This window comes from Ursus arctos, unplaced genomic scaffold, assembly GCF_023065955.2.
Source record: "Ursus arctos isolate Adak ecotype North America unplaced genomic scaffold, UrsArc2.0 scaffold_14, whole genome shotgun sequence".
Classification (NCBI taxonomy): domain Eukaryota; kingdom Metazoa; phylum Chordata; class Mammalia; order Carnivora; family Ursidae; genus Ursus; species Ursus arctos.
Genome location: NW_026622808.1, coordinates 49,864,481 through 49,876,907, shown reverse-complemented (window position 1 = coordinate 49,876,907; position 12,427 = coordinate 49,864,481). Strand labels below are relative to the sequence as shown.

The following is a 12,427-nucleotide window of genomic DNA, read 5'->3' as shown; positions in this document are numbered from 1 at the left end:
CAAAGTATGTATAAAGACAATCCTGGTTTTTGCTGCAGCTTCTTCTCTGAAGATATGTCACCTGTTTTCCCCACCTGTCATTGGGTGAGCTCCTAGTTGAGTTTGGCTCAGGCCTTCATTAGCTAGGAAGCTTGGGTGAGTTATTCTCAACTTCTTGGGTCTCAGCCTTTTCATTGTAAAACCGAGGGCCCAAAATGCCTGCTTCACGGGGTGGTTATAAGAATTCAGCAGATGGGGCGCCTGGGTGGCTCAGTCGGTTAAGCGTCTGCCTTCAGCTCAGGTCATGATCCCAGGGTCCTGGGTTCGAGCCCCACATCGGGCTCCCTGCTCAGTGGAGAGCCTGCTTCTCCCTCTCCCTCTCCCTCTGCCCCTCCCCACTGCTTGTGCAGGCTCTATCAAATAAATAAATAAAATCTTTAAAAAAAAAGAATTCAGTGGATAAGATGTATGTCAAAGCATATGACGCAGACATAGCAGTCAGCAAGTTCAATTCTACTTCATGTTGGTGAGAACAAAAGGAGCCAACCTAAGACACAACCTGGTTGCAATCAGATAAGAAGACAGAGTTTATAAGCGTTTCCCCAGCTTGGGTAGCAGGGCAGTTAAAAATGGTGATTTTGAGTTTGTCTGTTGATTATCACTGAGAAATCAGAACGGCATTGATCCCCGTCTATTGGGTTGACCTCTCTTGCCAGGGTTTAACTGGTAGATTGATTTTCAACTCAAATTTGACAACTTGTCCTCTTAATAATCCAGGAGAACTTTTTTCTTGAGAAAAAATAATCATTTAACCACTTACGGTTAACACAATAGCATTCAACAGCTTACGGATCATTTCCACTAATCACAGTGCTCAGTGCACGAGGGTAAGAGTAAAGCTCATAATGTAAGCCAGGTGGGGCGCCGGGGTGGCACAGTCGTTAAACGTCTGCCTTGGGCTCAGGGTGTGATCCCGGTGTTCCGGGATCGAGTCCCACATCCGGCTCCTCCGCTGGGAGCCTGCTTCTTCCTCTCCCACTCCCCTGCTGTGTTCCCTCTCTCGCTGGCTGTCTCTCTGTCACATAAATAAATAAAATCTTTAAAAATAATAATAATAATAATAATAATAATAATAATAATAATGTATGCCAGGCACTTAGAACAGACTCTAACGCCTGATCTATAAGTAGAGTGTATTACTGGTGGTATGATTATCATCTGTACTTTTGAAGTGGATTTTAGGTTCAATCCATATTAATACAAGAGACAAACAAAGCTAAATAAGATTGATTCTTAATGTTCTCATTTCCCAGGAGCAGAAACTGAGATTTAGAGGAATACCACAATATCAATGCATTACTCTTGGTTAAATGGCAGAGCTAAGACACAACCCAGGCCTCCTGATTCTTTTTTTTTTTTTTTTAAGATTTTATTTATTTATTTTAGAGAGAGAAAGTGAATGTGAGCAGGGGGAGGGGCAGAGGAAGAAGGAGAAAGAGAATCTTCAAGCAGACTCTGTGCTGAGCATGGAGCCCGAGCGGGGCTCAATCTCAGGACTCTGCAATCACAACCTGAGCCGAAACCAAGAGTCGGACGCTTAACCAACTGAGACCCCCAGGCGCCCCCCAGGCCTCCTGACTCTAAATCCTGGCGTACCTCACAGACACCAGGCTGGTGTCTCCCGATGGCCTTCAGCTCCAGATTTCTAAGTAGTTATGCTTCTTCTTTTCTTTCTTCCTTTGAAACCTGGCCTTTCTTTTCACCAGCCTTAAGAGATCAGGCTATCATCTGATAAGCGATTGTCTTTTATGAGAATGCCCTCCCCAGGGAGTGTCTGCCAAAGCTGACCGAAATCCCTGCCAGGTTGATGTTGGAGGGGCAGAAACGGCTGTCCACTGGCCAGCCTTTCTTGTTTGCTTTTCCCCCACCTCTGCCAGAAAGGCGCTTGCACTTGAATGCTAATGTCCAGAAAACAGGGTTATCCCTTCAATCTGTACTGGGAGCCCCTTCTCAAGAGCAATGGTCCAACATAAGTTCTATCAATTTCCTAATTTCTCACGCCTCCTGGGTGAGACATGCGTTTTGCAGAGGCTCAGAACTTAAGTCCCTTGCCAGTTGAGCTTTTTTAGAGCCTTTATTACCATCTGAAAATACTTGTTTGTTAGTCATTTCTTTTCTTCTCCTTACCTCTAGAGCAATTATTCTCAACCGGGGATGATTTTGTCCAAGAGACATCGGGCAATGTCTGGAGACCTGGGTGGGTGTCACAAGCAGGGGGGAGGTGTCACTGGCATCTAGTGGGTAGAAGCCAGGGAGGTTGCTCAACAGCCTACAGGGCACAGGACAGCCCCGCAGCAAAGAAGTATGTGGCCACAAACCTAGCGCCAAAGCTGGGCTACCCTCCTCGAGAACAAGCCTTGCTGATGTGTATGACTACCCCGAGCAGTGTTTGCGCTTGGAAAGTGCTTAGTGAATCCTGGTGGAGCAAATGAATGAAAACGCGTTTCAGAGCTTTCCCACACTGAGTTCATTGCACTGTGTTCTAGATTGCATCTTAAGCCCAGACTGTCGTAGAGTCAGATCCAGGAGGCCTGGATCTAAATGGATCTAAATGTCATCCTGCACCCAGAGTGTCCACGCAAGCGTGACCAGAGCCAGCAGCCCGAGAGGTGGGGATTAATTCCATCCTGATGTCCAATGAAAATCAATAGCAAACACATAGACACTGTTTTTAGCAACTGCCTGTGTTTCTTCCGTGCAGGGCCGGGAGGTAGCCAAGGAATGGAGATTGCAAAAACCTTGCTCCTCCCCTGGCCTTGCTGCCGCACAGTGACCTGAACCCAGAAACTCTGGTTTGGTGAATCTAGATGAGGCTTTTCCAGAACAATGTCTTCACCTGGTGGTCAGGCTGATATGGGAAATGCCTAAGTGGGGTGTTTGAATCTATCTGACCTAGGAGATAGGAAATACCTTAGAACAGAAGTAATACAATACAGCAGTGAAAGGCACAGACTCTGAGGTCACAGTGTCTGTGTTTCCACCTTCGGCGCCTCCTCCTCGCTCTGTGAACTTGCAGGGTGGAATCAGCCATTTACCTTCTCTGAGACTTGACTTTCTCATCCATAGAATGGAGCTAGTACTGGAATCTGCCTCATAGGCTTGTTATGAAAATGAATTTAGGGGCGCCTGGCTGGCTCAGTCGGTGGAGCATGTGACTCTTGATCTCTGGGTGATGGGGTTCGAGCCCCATGTTGGGAGTAGAGATTACTAAAAGAATAAAATTAAATTAAATTAAATTAAAATAAAATAAAATAAAATAATTGAAAATGAATTTAAACAGCCCATGTAGGGGCACCTGGGTGGCTCAGTCAGTTAAGCATCTGCCTTCTGCTCAAGTCATGATCCCAGGTTCCTGAGATCAGTCCAGCATTGGGCTCCCTGCTCAGTGGGGAGTCTGCTTCTCCCTCTCCCCCTACCCCTCCCCTCTGCTCATGCTCTCTCTCGCTCACTCTCTCACACTCTCAAATAAGTAAATAAAATCTTTAAAAAAAAAAAACAGCCCATGTAAATATAAGAAAGGGCTTGGAATAGTGTCAGGCACATGGTCACTGGCCATTAATTATTGTTAACATTCTTTTCCTAAGTCAGATTACTCAAGTTACTCAATTTAGTCTTCAGGAAACTGAGTTCTGCCTTCTTTCTCACTGTCCCCACCCCGTCACATTTTCCTTTCTTCCTGTGCTTCTTCTATGCCACCTGCTCTCTCACGTGCTGTCTCTTTATTATCCTCCACTCCCAGTGAACCTGCAGCTGAAGGAACTGAGAGTCCACTCCAGGTCATAGCAATACGACCCAAGACAAGGGACCTAACCTCTCGACACTTCAGTTTTGTCATCTACAAAATCTAAACCGTAAAACTTCTTACCTCCTAGGGATGTAAGTAGGTGAAAAAAGATACTGCCCATGTGCTATGTGACATCCAGTGGTTACAGCTAGGAGAATCGTTCATTGATATGGGAAAAAGAGCTTCCCAATGATTGCACTTTGAGAGGGTAGACACCATCTTGAAACAGCTCGAGGGAAAATCACAGCTGACACAGTGTGGAGACATCTGTGTCAGTCTAGGCCATTCTCTGAACGGGAGCGTCAAAGCTCATATTCAGTCAACACCCAGATGATATAAAGGAGCCCTGTTCAACTGGGGTTGACATCATTGGGGCGAAATATAAAACTCCGTCCACTCAATAGATCCCAAAGTAAGAATGTCCTAGATACGCCCTTCTACCTCTCTCCAGTTCCTCCAGAATCTCTCATCTGATGAGTCTAATAGCACGCCTTGTTCTCCGGGTGGAAGGCTTGTTTGTGACATATGAGCCTGTCTGGGCCAAGGCTCAGGAGGTGTTTTAGAATATCCTCACTTTACCTTGTGCTTGTAAATGGAAATCATTTGTGAACTTATTTCATTGTTCACGGTGCTAGGTTCTGAGCAGTTAAGACTTTCCTTCACTCTGCAGATACTTATTTACCACTTTCTTACCCTGTGCCAGGCACTGTTCTAGGCCCTGGGGATACAGTGCTGAACAAATCAACGACTCTGTCATGAAATTTACGTTCTGATGGTGAAAGAGAGAGACAGATAAACAAAAACAAAACAACAGGGGTGCCTGGGTGGCTCAGTCATTAAGCGTCTGCCTTCAGCTCAGGGGGTGATCCCAGAGTCCTGGGATCGAGCCCCACATCAGGCTCCTCCACTGGGAGCCTGCTTCTCCCTCTCCCACTCCCCCTGCCTGTGTTCCCTCTCCCTGGCTGTCTCTCTCTCTGTGTCAAATAAATAAATAAAATCTTAAAAACAACAACAACAACAGCAAAAGGAATATTAGCCATGAAGAAAACAAAGCAGCACAAGAGGGAGAGTATCCAGACTCCACTGTAGTGACGTTTGATTTGAGATCTGAAAGATACAAAAGCGCCCAGTCATGCAGTGACCTGGGGAAACGGCATTCCAGAGGGAACAGCATATGCAAAATTTCAAAGGAGGAACAAACTTTTATTTTGAGGAAGAAAAGGAGGGCCAGTGCGGCTGGTGTGTTAAGGGAAAGGCGGATGGGTTCTAATTAAAACCAGAGCAGGTTATGTGGACACCGTTGGCAAGGGAAGGACTTAGATTTTCCCGAGGTTTGTGTGAGAAGCCATTTGGCAATTTTAAGCAGGAAAGTGAAGGGATTTCATCTGTATTTTAGAGATACTGCTCACATGGCCATGCAGAGATTGGGTCCTCACGGGACTCAAAAGCATGAAGCCGGGCTAGAGAGCCGATTTTGCACACATCCAGGCAAGGGATGGTGGGGAATTTGACTCTGGGTGGGTCACCCCACAAAAAATCCTGAGGAATCATTTTTATGAGGCAGGCCCTCTCATGCCAGGCTTTCAGAAAAGGTCAAAAGGGAACAAGAGAGAAGAAAGAAAAGAAAAAAAAAAAAAGCAGCTTGCCGCTTCCTTTACCAAGCTTTCATATTTCCTTGTTCCAAAGAACTACTAAAGCAAAACCAAAGAAGGCTGAGGTTCTGGTCTTTTTCTGTAGTTGTTATTTCCTGTTGCTTTTTAAGCTGACCCTGGTCATTAGGAACGGTCCCACACTGCCCTATCTGGACTTGCCTTTGGGTTTCTTACCAAGTCTGCCCCCAAATTGGGTACTGGAATTGGGTGTCTGGGGTGGGGTGTTTTCACACAGACTTGAACCCCACTATGGGTTACAGGTCAGGACGCTCCAAGAAGCCAGAGGTCTGGCCTGTGGCCGAGTCTCACTTCCCTCTGCTCTTCCTCATTTGACCAGCGACCAGATGGACAAGGTCCTTCCACCAGCACCCTGTGCTTAGTGTCTGAGGACCCACTCCACCAGCTGGGGAGCAAACGCAGGGCAGCCACAGACTGAGGTGGGAATTTTAATGCAGCCTGCACTATTTTAACCTCTGCGTCCCTGGGGTTGAATGGGGGAGGAGGTGGCAGGAAAGGATTCGAGCCTGGGTGGGAGTTAAGTGAAATGTTCCAAAGAGATGATTTTTTAAAATGTTTTCTGTTCCACGTGAGGCATTGCTGCCCCTGGGGAAGAGTCGTACCTGAGACTGTTTGGACGGTCTCTGTGGGGTTCAAGTGACTCTGTGTAACATCATTTCACACACATACTGGAGAGAGAGTAGGGCCCACTATCCTTGTGTTTGCTTATGAAAAGAAAAGTGTACTTCCTTTGAGATTTCTTAAATGAAGTGTTGTGGCCTCATTCGGCAAATTAGTTTCTGTCTGGCATTAGGGGACTGAAGAGCTCATAGGAAGAGACAGACTCTTAAATCTTAAGGCAATTTGTTAATCAAAAGAGAGAGAGAGAGAAGACGCTTTGTAATGAGGTAGTGAAGAACACGGACTCAGGAGCTAGTCTGCCTAAGTTGGAATCCCAGCTCTACCTCTTACTAGCTGTGTGACCTTGGGCAAGTTCCTTGGCCTCTCTGTGCTTTGGTTTCCTCAATGTAAAGTGAAGAGGATAGAGCTGTTTACCTCATGGCATTAGATGAGTTGCCACATATTCAATACAGTGAATGTGCTCAATAAAATTTGTTGTTTATCTTATATTTTAAGGTGATTCTGTATTTCTAGATGTAATCATTGTGATCCATAAACAGTTCCCTCCAAATATAACTCCTGTCGTTGAAATTAGAACAGAAAGCATGGGTGGGAGTCATGTTTTAAATTAAATTAAAAATGCCTGCTTTTTTTTTCTTTTTGTTGTAACAGTTTTGTTTTTGTTTTTTTTTATTTAAAAAAAATCAGCCTGTTGAAAACAACAGCATTTGAATAAGACCGTTTCTTCCAGCCAAGTATCCTTGTGCACAGCACTTATGCTCCAGCCTGGAAGTCAGAACCCTGAGTTTTAATCCCAGGTCTCACATTAAGTAGCTGTGTGGTGTTGGACACATCCGTTCCTTCATTGCCCCATATCCCGAGTAAGCGGCGGTTATTAAATGCCTTCTGAGACTCTTTCTATTTGCAAGTTCTAAATTCTAGCTACTCCTAGTCAGCTGACATGACTTTTCATGTCTGCTTTCGGTGTTTTGTTTTCCCTCTTCTCGCCACTCACCCAGTCTGTTGAAAATGGGCTGCGTGGGAAGGCTCTCCCACAGTTTGTCACCATAGAGCCCATGGAATAGCAGGGGTCCCGCTAAGTGGTTAAGAGCTTGGGCTTTGGCTCTGAGTCCAGTTCTGCCATTTATGAATCTTGTTATTCACAATCCCTCTAACCTCGTTCACCTGTAATATGGGGAGATGACACTGCCTACCTCATGTGGGTATCACGAGGGTCGGATATGTGAAGGCATGAAAAGTGCTGAGTGCATTGCCTGGAATACAGAAAGGACGTGTTCGTGGTATTATCGGTGTTGTCATTAAAATGCCGAACCGGGGGACGCCTGGGTGGCTCAGTGGGTTAAGCGTCTGCCTTCAGCTCAGGTCATGATCCCAGGGTCCTGGGATGGAGCCCCGCATCGGGCTCCCTGCTCAGTGGGGACTCTGCTTCTCCCTCTGCCCCCCCTTTCCCGCACTGTGCACGAGCGCGCTCTCTCTCTCTCTCAAACAAATAAATAAAATCTTTAAAAAATAAAAACAAAATGTCAAACCGGGTGCCAAGCTTACAGAAGGCATGCAGGAGCTTGTGGTCCCCTCTCTCTTTTTACATCTGCCCCATCAGCTCTGGAGAACTTTCCTGCTCTGTGCTTATTAACTGGTTTGTTAACTCTACCTATCATTTATCTTCTTCAAAATGGGTTAGTAATCTTCCTCCCATTAGGAAGTTGTTGTGTTTTTTTTTTTCCAATAGGAGAATAAATGGACTATAGGAAGGTTTATTAGCTGTTTGTTAAGCTTCAAGCAAATAAGGAGTATAATTGTGCTTTGTGGAAGTGCTTTGTTTCACTCTCAGGGGTGTCAGATTGAAAGCTACCAGGACATGGCTTATGAAGCTCAGAAAGATTAAGTACCTTCTCCAAGGTAACACAGCTCGTAAGAGATAAAATATGATTTCAAGCCCAAGTCTGGCTTAGAACTCGTGCAAGTGACATCATTTCCCAAGCCTTGGTTTCCCGGTGCTTAAATTGAGGAAGGCCCCCCAAAACAAAACAAAAGCAATGAGAATGCCCCTTTCAGAGGCTTGCTGAGAGGTTGAAATACAAGATGTTAGTGAAGGTCAAGGGTCAAGCACTTGGCCTGGTGCACAGGAGGCCGTCCTTTGACATGGGTTTTGTCTCTTCCCTGGTACCAGGTGAACTTACATAGTGGTTTGCTTATTCTCATGACACGACTCCCAGGAACCTGGCAGATAATAACTTTGGGCGAGGCAAAAACCACAAACCTCATCTAAAGAGGGAGCTGCTGTGCCCCACCCTGGCCCAATGTTGCCATGGAGGAAATCCAGCCCAGTGTTTCCAGATCCTACCATCTCAATTTTTCTTAAGTGGCATCTTCTGATTTCTAATATCCACAAAAATGTATTCACAACAAAATACATCCACCACCATTCAATCTGTGATTTAATTAAGTGACAAGGACAGGCCTTTCTTTTTTTTTTTAATAATAATTTTTTATTATTTATGTTGGTCACCATACAGTATATCCTTAGTTTTTGATGTAAAGTTCCATGATTCGTTATTTGCATATAATACACAGTGCACCATGCAATACGTGCCCTCCTTAATACCCATCACTGGCCTATCCCAGTCCCCCACCCCCTCCCCTCTGAAGCCCTCAGTTTGTTTCCCAGAGTCCATAGTCTCTCATGGTTCATTCCCCCTTCTGTTTACCCCGCCTTCATTCTTCCCTTCCTTCTTCTACCGATCTTCCTGCTATTTCTTATGTTCCATAAATGAGTGAAACCATATGATAATTGTCTTTCTCTGCTTGACTTATTTCACTTAGCATAATCGCCTCCAGTCCCGTCCATGTTGCTGCAAATGTTGGGTAATCGTTCTTTCTGATGGCTGAGTAATATTCCATTGTATATATGGACCATATCTTCTTAATCCAGTCATCTGTTGAAGGGCATCTCGGCTCCTTCCACAATTTAGCTATTGTGGACAATGCTGCTATGAACATTGGATGCATATGAAGGGCAGGCCTTTCTATGCCTAGTGGTGATCAAATCAGTACTCTGGCCTCCCAGAGAAGCCATCCTCCCACAGAGGAAGGGGTTCGGCTAATACAGAGCACACATGTGCCAGCATGGGCTTAAAACTGTAGCATTTTTTCCCCTCCAGTTCACCTGCTCTGCCCTTCTCCTGCTTGTCCTGTGTGGGCTCTATCACTTCACATACTGAGATGTTTGTTCAGTTCTCCCTACCAAAAGTCAACCTTTCCCCCGGCTGTTGTATTTGTGGATGGCGCATGCGTGATTATGAGTGGATGACTTCACCATAATAATGACATCATTCTGGGGAGTCCATCCTTTGGAAACCTTTCACTCTGTTTTAGGTGTAGATATCCATGGTATCTGGGACCCTGGGGTGGCTCAGTTGACTAAGCATCTGACTCTTGGTTTCGGCTCAGGTCATGATCTTGGGGTCCTGGGATTGAGCACTGCGTGGGGCTCCGTGCGCATCAAGGAGTCTGCTTGAGATTTGCTCTCTTCCTCTCTCTCTGCCCCACCTCCCTCTAAAAAAATTTTTTTTAAAGACACCTGTGGTATCTTAGAAAGATGGTTTTAGTTGCAAGAAGCAGAAACCAACTCAAGTTAGTTTCAGAAAGAAAAAAAAAAAGTGGATTTACTAAAGGAATACAAGGGTGTTTCATGAACTAAAGAGCAAGAATTCAGCCAAACCAGTGGAAGTGACTACAAGTAACTAGAATAACATTAGGAACCTGACAGCAACTCTCTCAAGCTTTCCCTTTCAGGTTGCATGATTTCTCTTGCCTCTTTCCAGCTACTTGTGTCCTTCATTCTCTCTGCAGATGGCTTTCCTTTTTGTCCGCACAAGAGCACAGGAGAGCTGCCCCTATCCAACTGCTTTCTCATCCTCTCAGCCTCAATTCCAGATTCCCTGGACGGAGGATATGATTGGCTCAGCTTGAGTCAGGTGTCCATGCCCTCGTTCAATCAGCTGAAGCCTGAAGCGGAAGGGGTAGGACCAAGTTGTACAAACACGACCACCACTGCCAGTCTTTGTCCTGAGATGGGCAGACACACCGGAAAAACACTTACTGTTTAATTCTCTAGGGTAGGATGAGGTGTCGACAAAAGGAAAATCGGCAAGTCTGAGCGAAGTACGATGGAAAGGAAAAAAGATGCTTTTTAAAAATCAGGAAATAAATTCAAATTGGAATATGCAACAACAGAGTAACTTGAAATATTTTATGAGTTTTGACGTATTCCTTAATGGATTCATGTTGTGTCAGTTGGTCTTCTGAGTATTATTTTATTTTCTCTTACCATAGGACATGTATTTGGGGTTTCTTTGTGTGGGTTTTACAGCAGAAGTAAAGTGATTTGAACTGGCACATTAATTTCTTTTTTCCCATAGGACAGCATAGAAAAAAGTCGGCTTTTTTGTTGTTGTTCAGTTAGACCTTAATTTAAATCTTGACTTGGCTTTTTTCTTGCTCAGATAACTCTGGATAAATTACTTTAAACTCTGTACCTCGGTTTCCTTGTCTGTAAAATGAGGATGTTGTATAGATTTTTTGTGGAGCTTTAACGAAATAATGTACATAGAGTGGCCAGCTTAGTACCTGGAACAAACAAATATTCGTTCCCTTTCTCCTGGCCACCAAAAGTGTGTATTGGACCTCAGCTTTGCCGAGTTAAGGACAAAATCAGGGGCCATGGGACAAAGTAAAGCTTGCTCACTCACTTCTTCACCCTACTTCAGTGGTTTCTATGGGCCACATCTCCGTAATACCGCGATCTAACCAACCGAGCTAGTTTTCAGAGTTTTAGAGCAGAGTTTTATCAAAAATGTAAATGCAAAATTAGTATTTTTCACACGGAAAACATCGCTTATCCCACTCTGAGCCTCCATTTCCCCATCTGTTAAATTGGAGATAGTAACAGCAGTCCCACAGGGTGACTGTGCAACTCAGAGATGATATCTATAAAACACCTGGAACAATACAGTCTATACCTGGTGCTTCGTAATGGAGTGATTACTCTTTAAATTGGGCTTATATGTATCTGAGTTTCCAGGTCTTACAGTTTGGTACAACAGCTGAGAGAGAAAATGCCACCCGTCCTTTTTCAAGGTGACCCAGAAGTTCCTCATCCGTGGCAGAGTTGGGTATGCATTGTTCACCATGACGTTGCTTAGAGTAGCAAAGGACTGGAGGCCATCTCAGTGTGTCTCAGCAGGAGACTCTTTACATTATTACATGTCCACACAATTACTTGTTACTATAGAACATTTAAAAAGAATGCAGTTGGTCTATATGTGTTGACATTGGAAAGATCACCAAGGAATAGCCTAGTTCCATTTGAGTTGAAAAAGAAAAAAAATATATGTATACACACACACACACACACACACACACCATGTATGTGTGTCTGTATATACATATAGAATCACATACACAGACCCCATACATGTGGAGTCATATATAAAATTTCTGGATGGTTATATGCACACACACACACAAATATGAAGAATACTTGCTTCATTTGCAAAACAATATGGTCAATATAATAACATTGAAAAGCAAACCATTTAATATGAAATTTTTGAAAACATGTGCACGTATATATCTGAACATCCATGTAAAAACAGTCTGCGCTGATTCTCCTCAAACTGACAGGCGGTGATTTCTGCAGATAAATGATTTGGAGCATGAGTTAGTTAAGGGAGCTCTTTGTATTCTGTGCATTATTTAAATTTTTTACAAGGGACTGGGCTGGCTCAGTCAGTAGAGCATGTGACTCTTGATCTTGGGGTCGTGAGTTCAAGCCCCACGTTGGGCGCGGAGCCTACTGAAAAAATAAAATGAAATGAAATAAAAAATAAGTAAATAAATATTTTACAAAGAATATTTCCCAGTATTGCGGTTATAAGTGGTAAAAAGTAAATATAATTAGAAATTTATACTGATGTATATTGTTCTTAGCTATGTATCTTAACTGTTGTTAACTACAGTACTGATATACTATAAAGAGGACAGAAATTTCAAAGAGGGAGACTTTCAATTTTAACTCTAATGTCATAGGTTTTCCTTTATAATTATGCATGTATTATATTTATTAAAATACATCAATGAATATAGGCATTTTCATTTGAAAAATTCAATATAGAGTCGATGAAAAATATAGTAGGTTTTCTCCGGGAAGGAAACCAGCTTTTTGTAGTATAATCTTGTATGCATTATTATAGACATAATTTTTTCAACATATTGAGTTGTCTTTGCTTTTCATTCTTTTCGTCTTTGAAAT

General features: G+C 43.8%; 1 protein-coding gene across 3 annotated transcripts in view; it reads left to right on the top strand.

Annotated features, from left to right (window-relative positions):
* FRMD4B (FERM domain containing 4B) overlaps positions 1 to 12,427 on the top strand; it is a 314,088-nt gene that overhangs the window by 187,762 nt on the left and 113,899 nt on the right. The window lies entirely within an intron of this gene.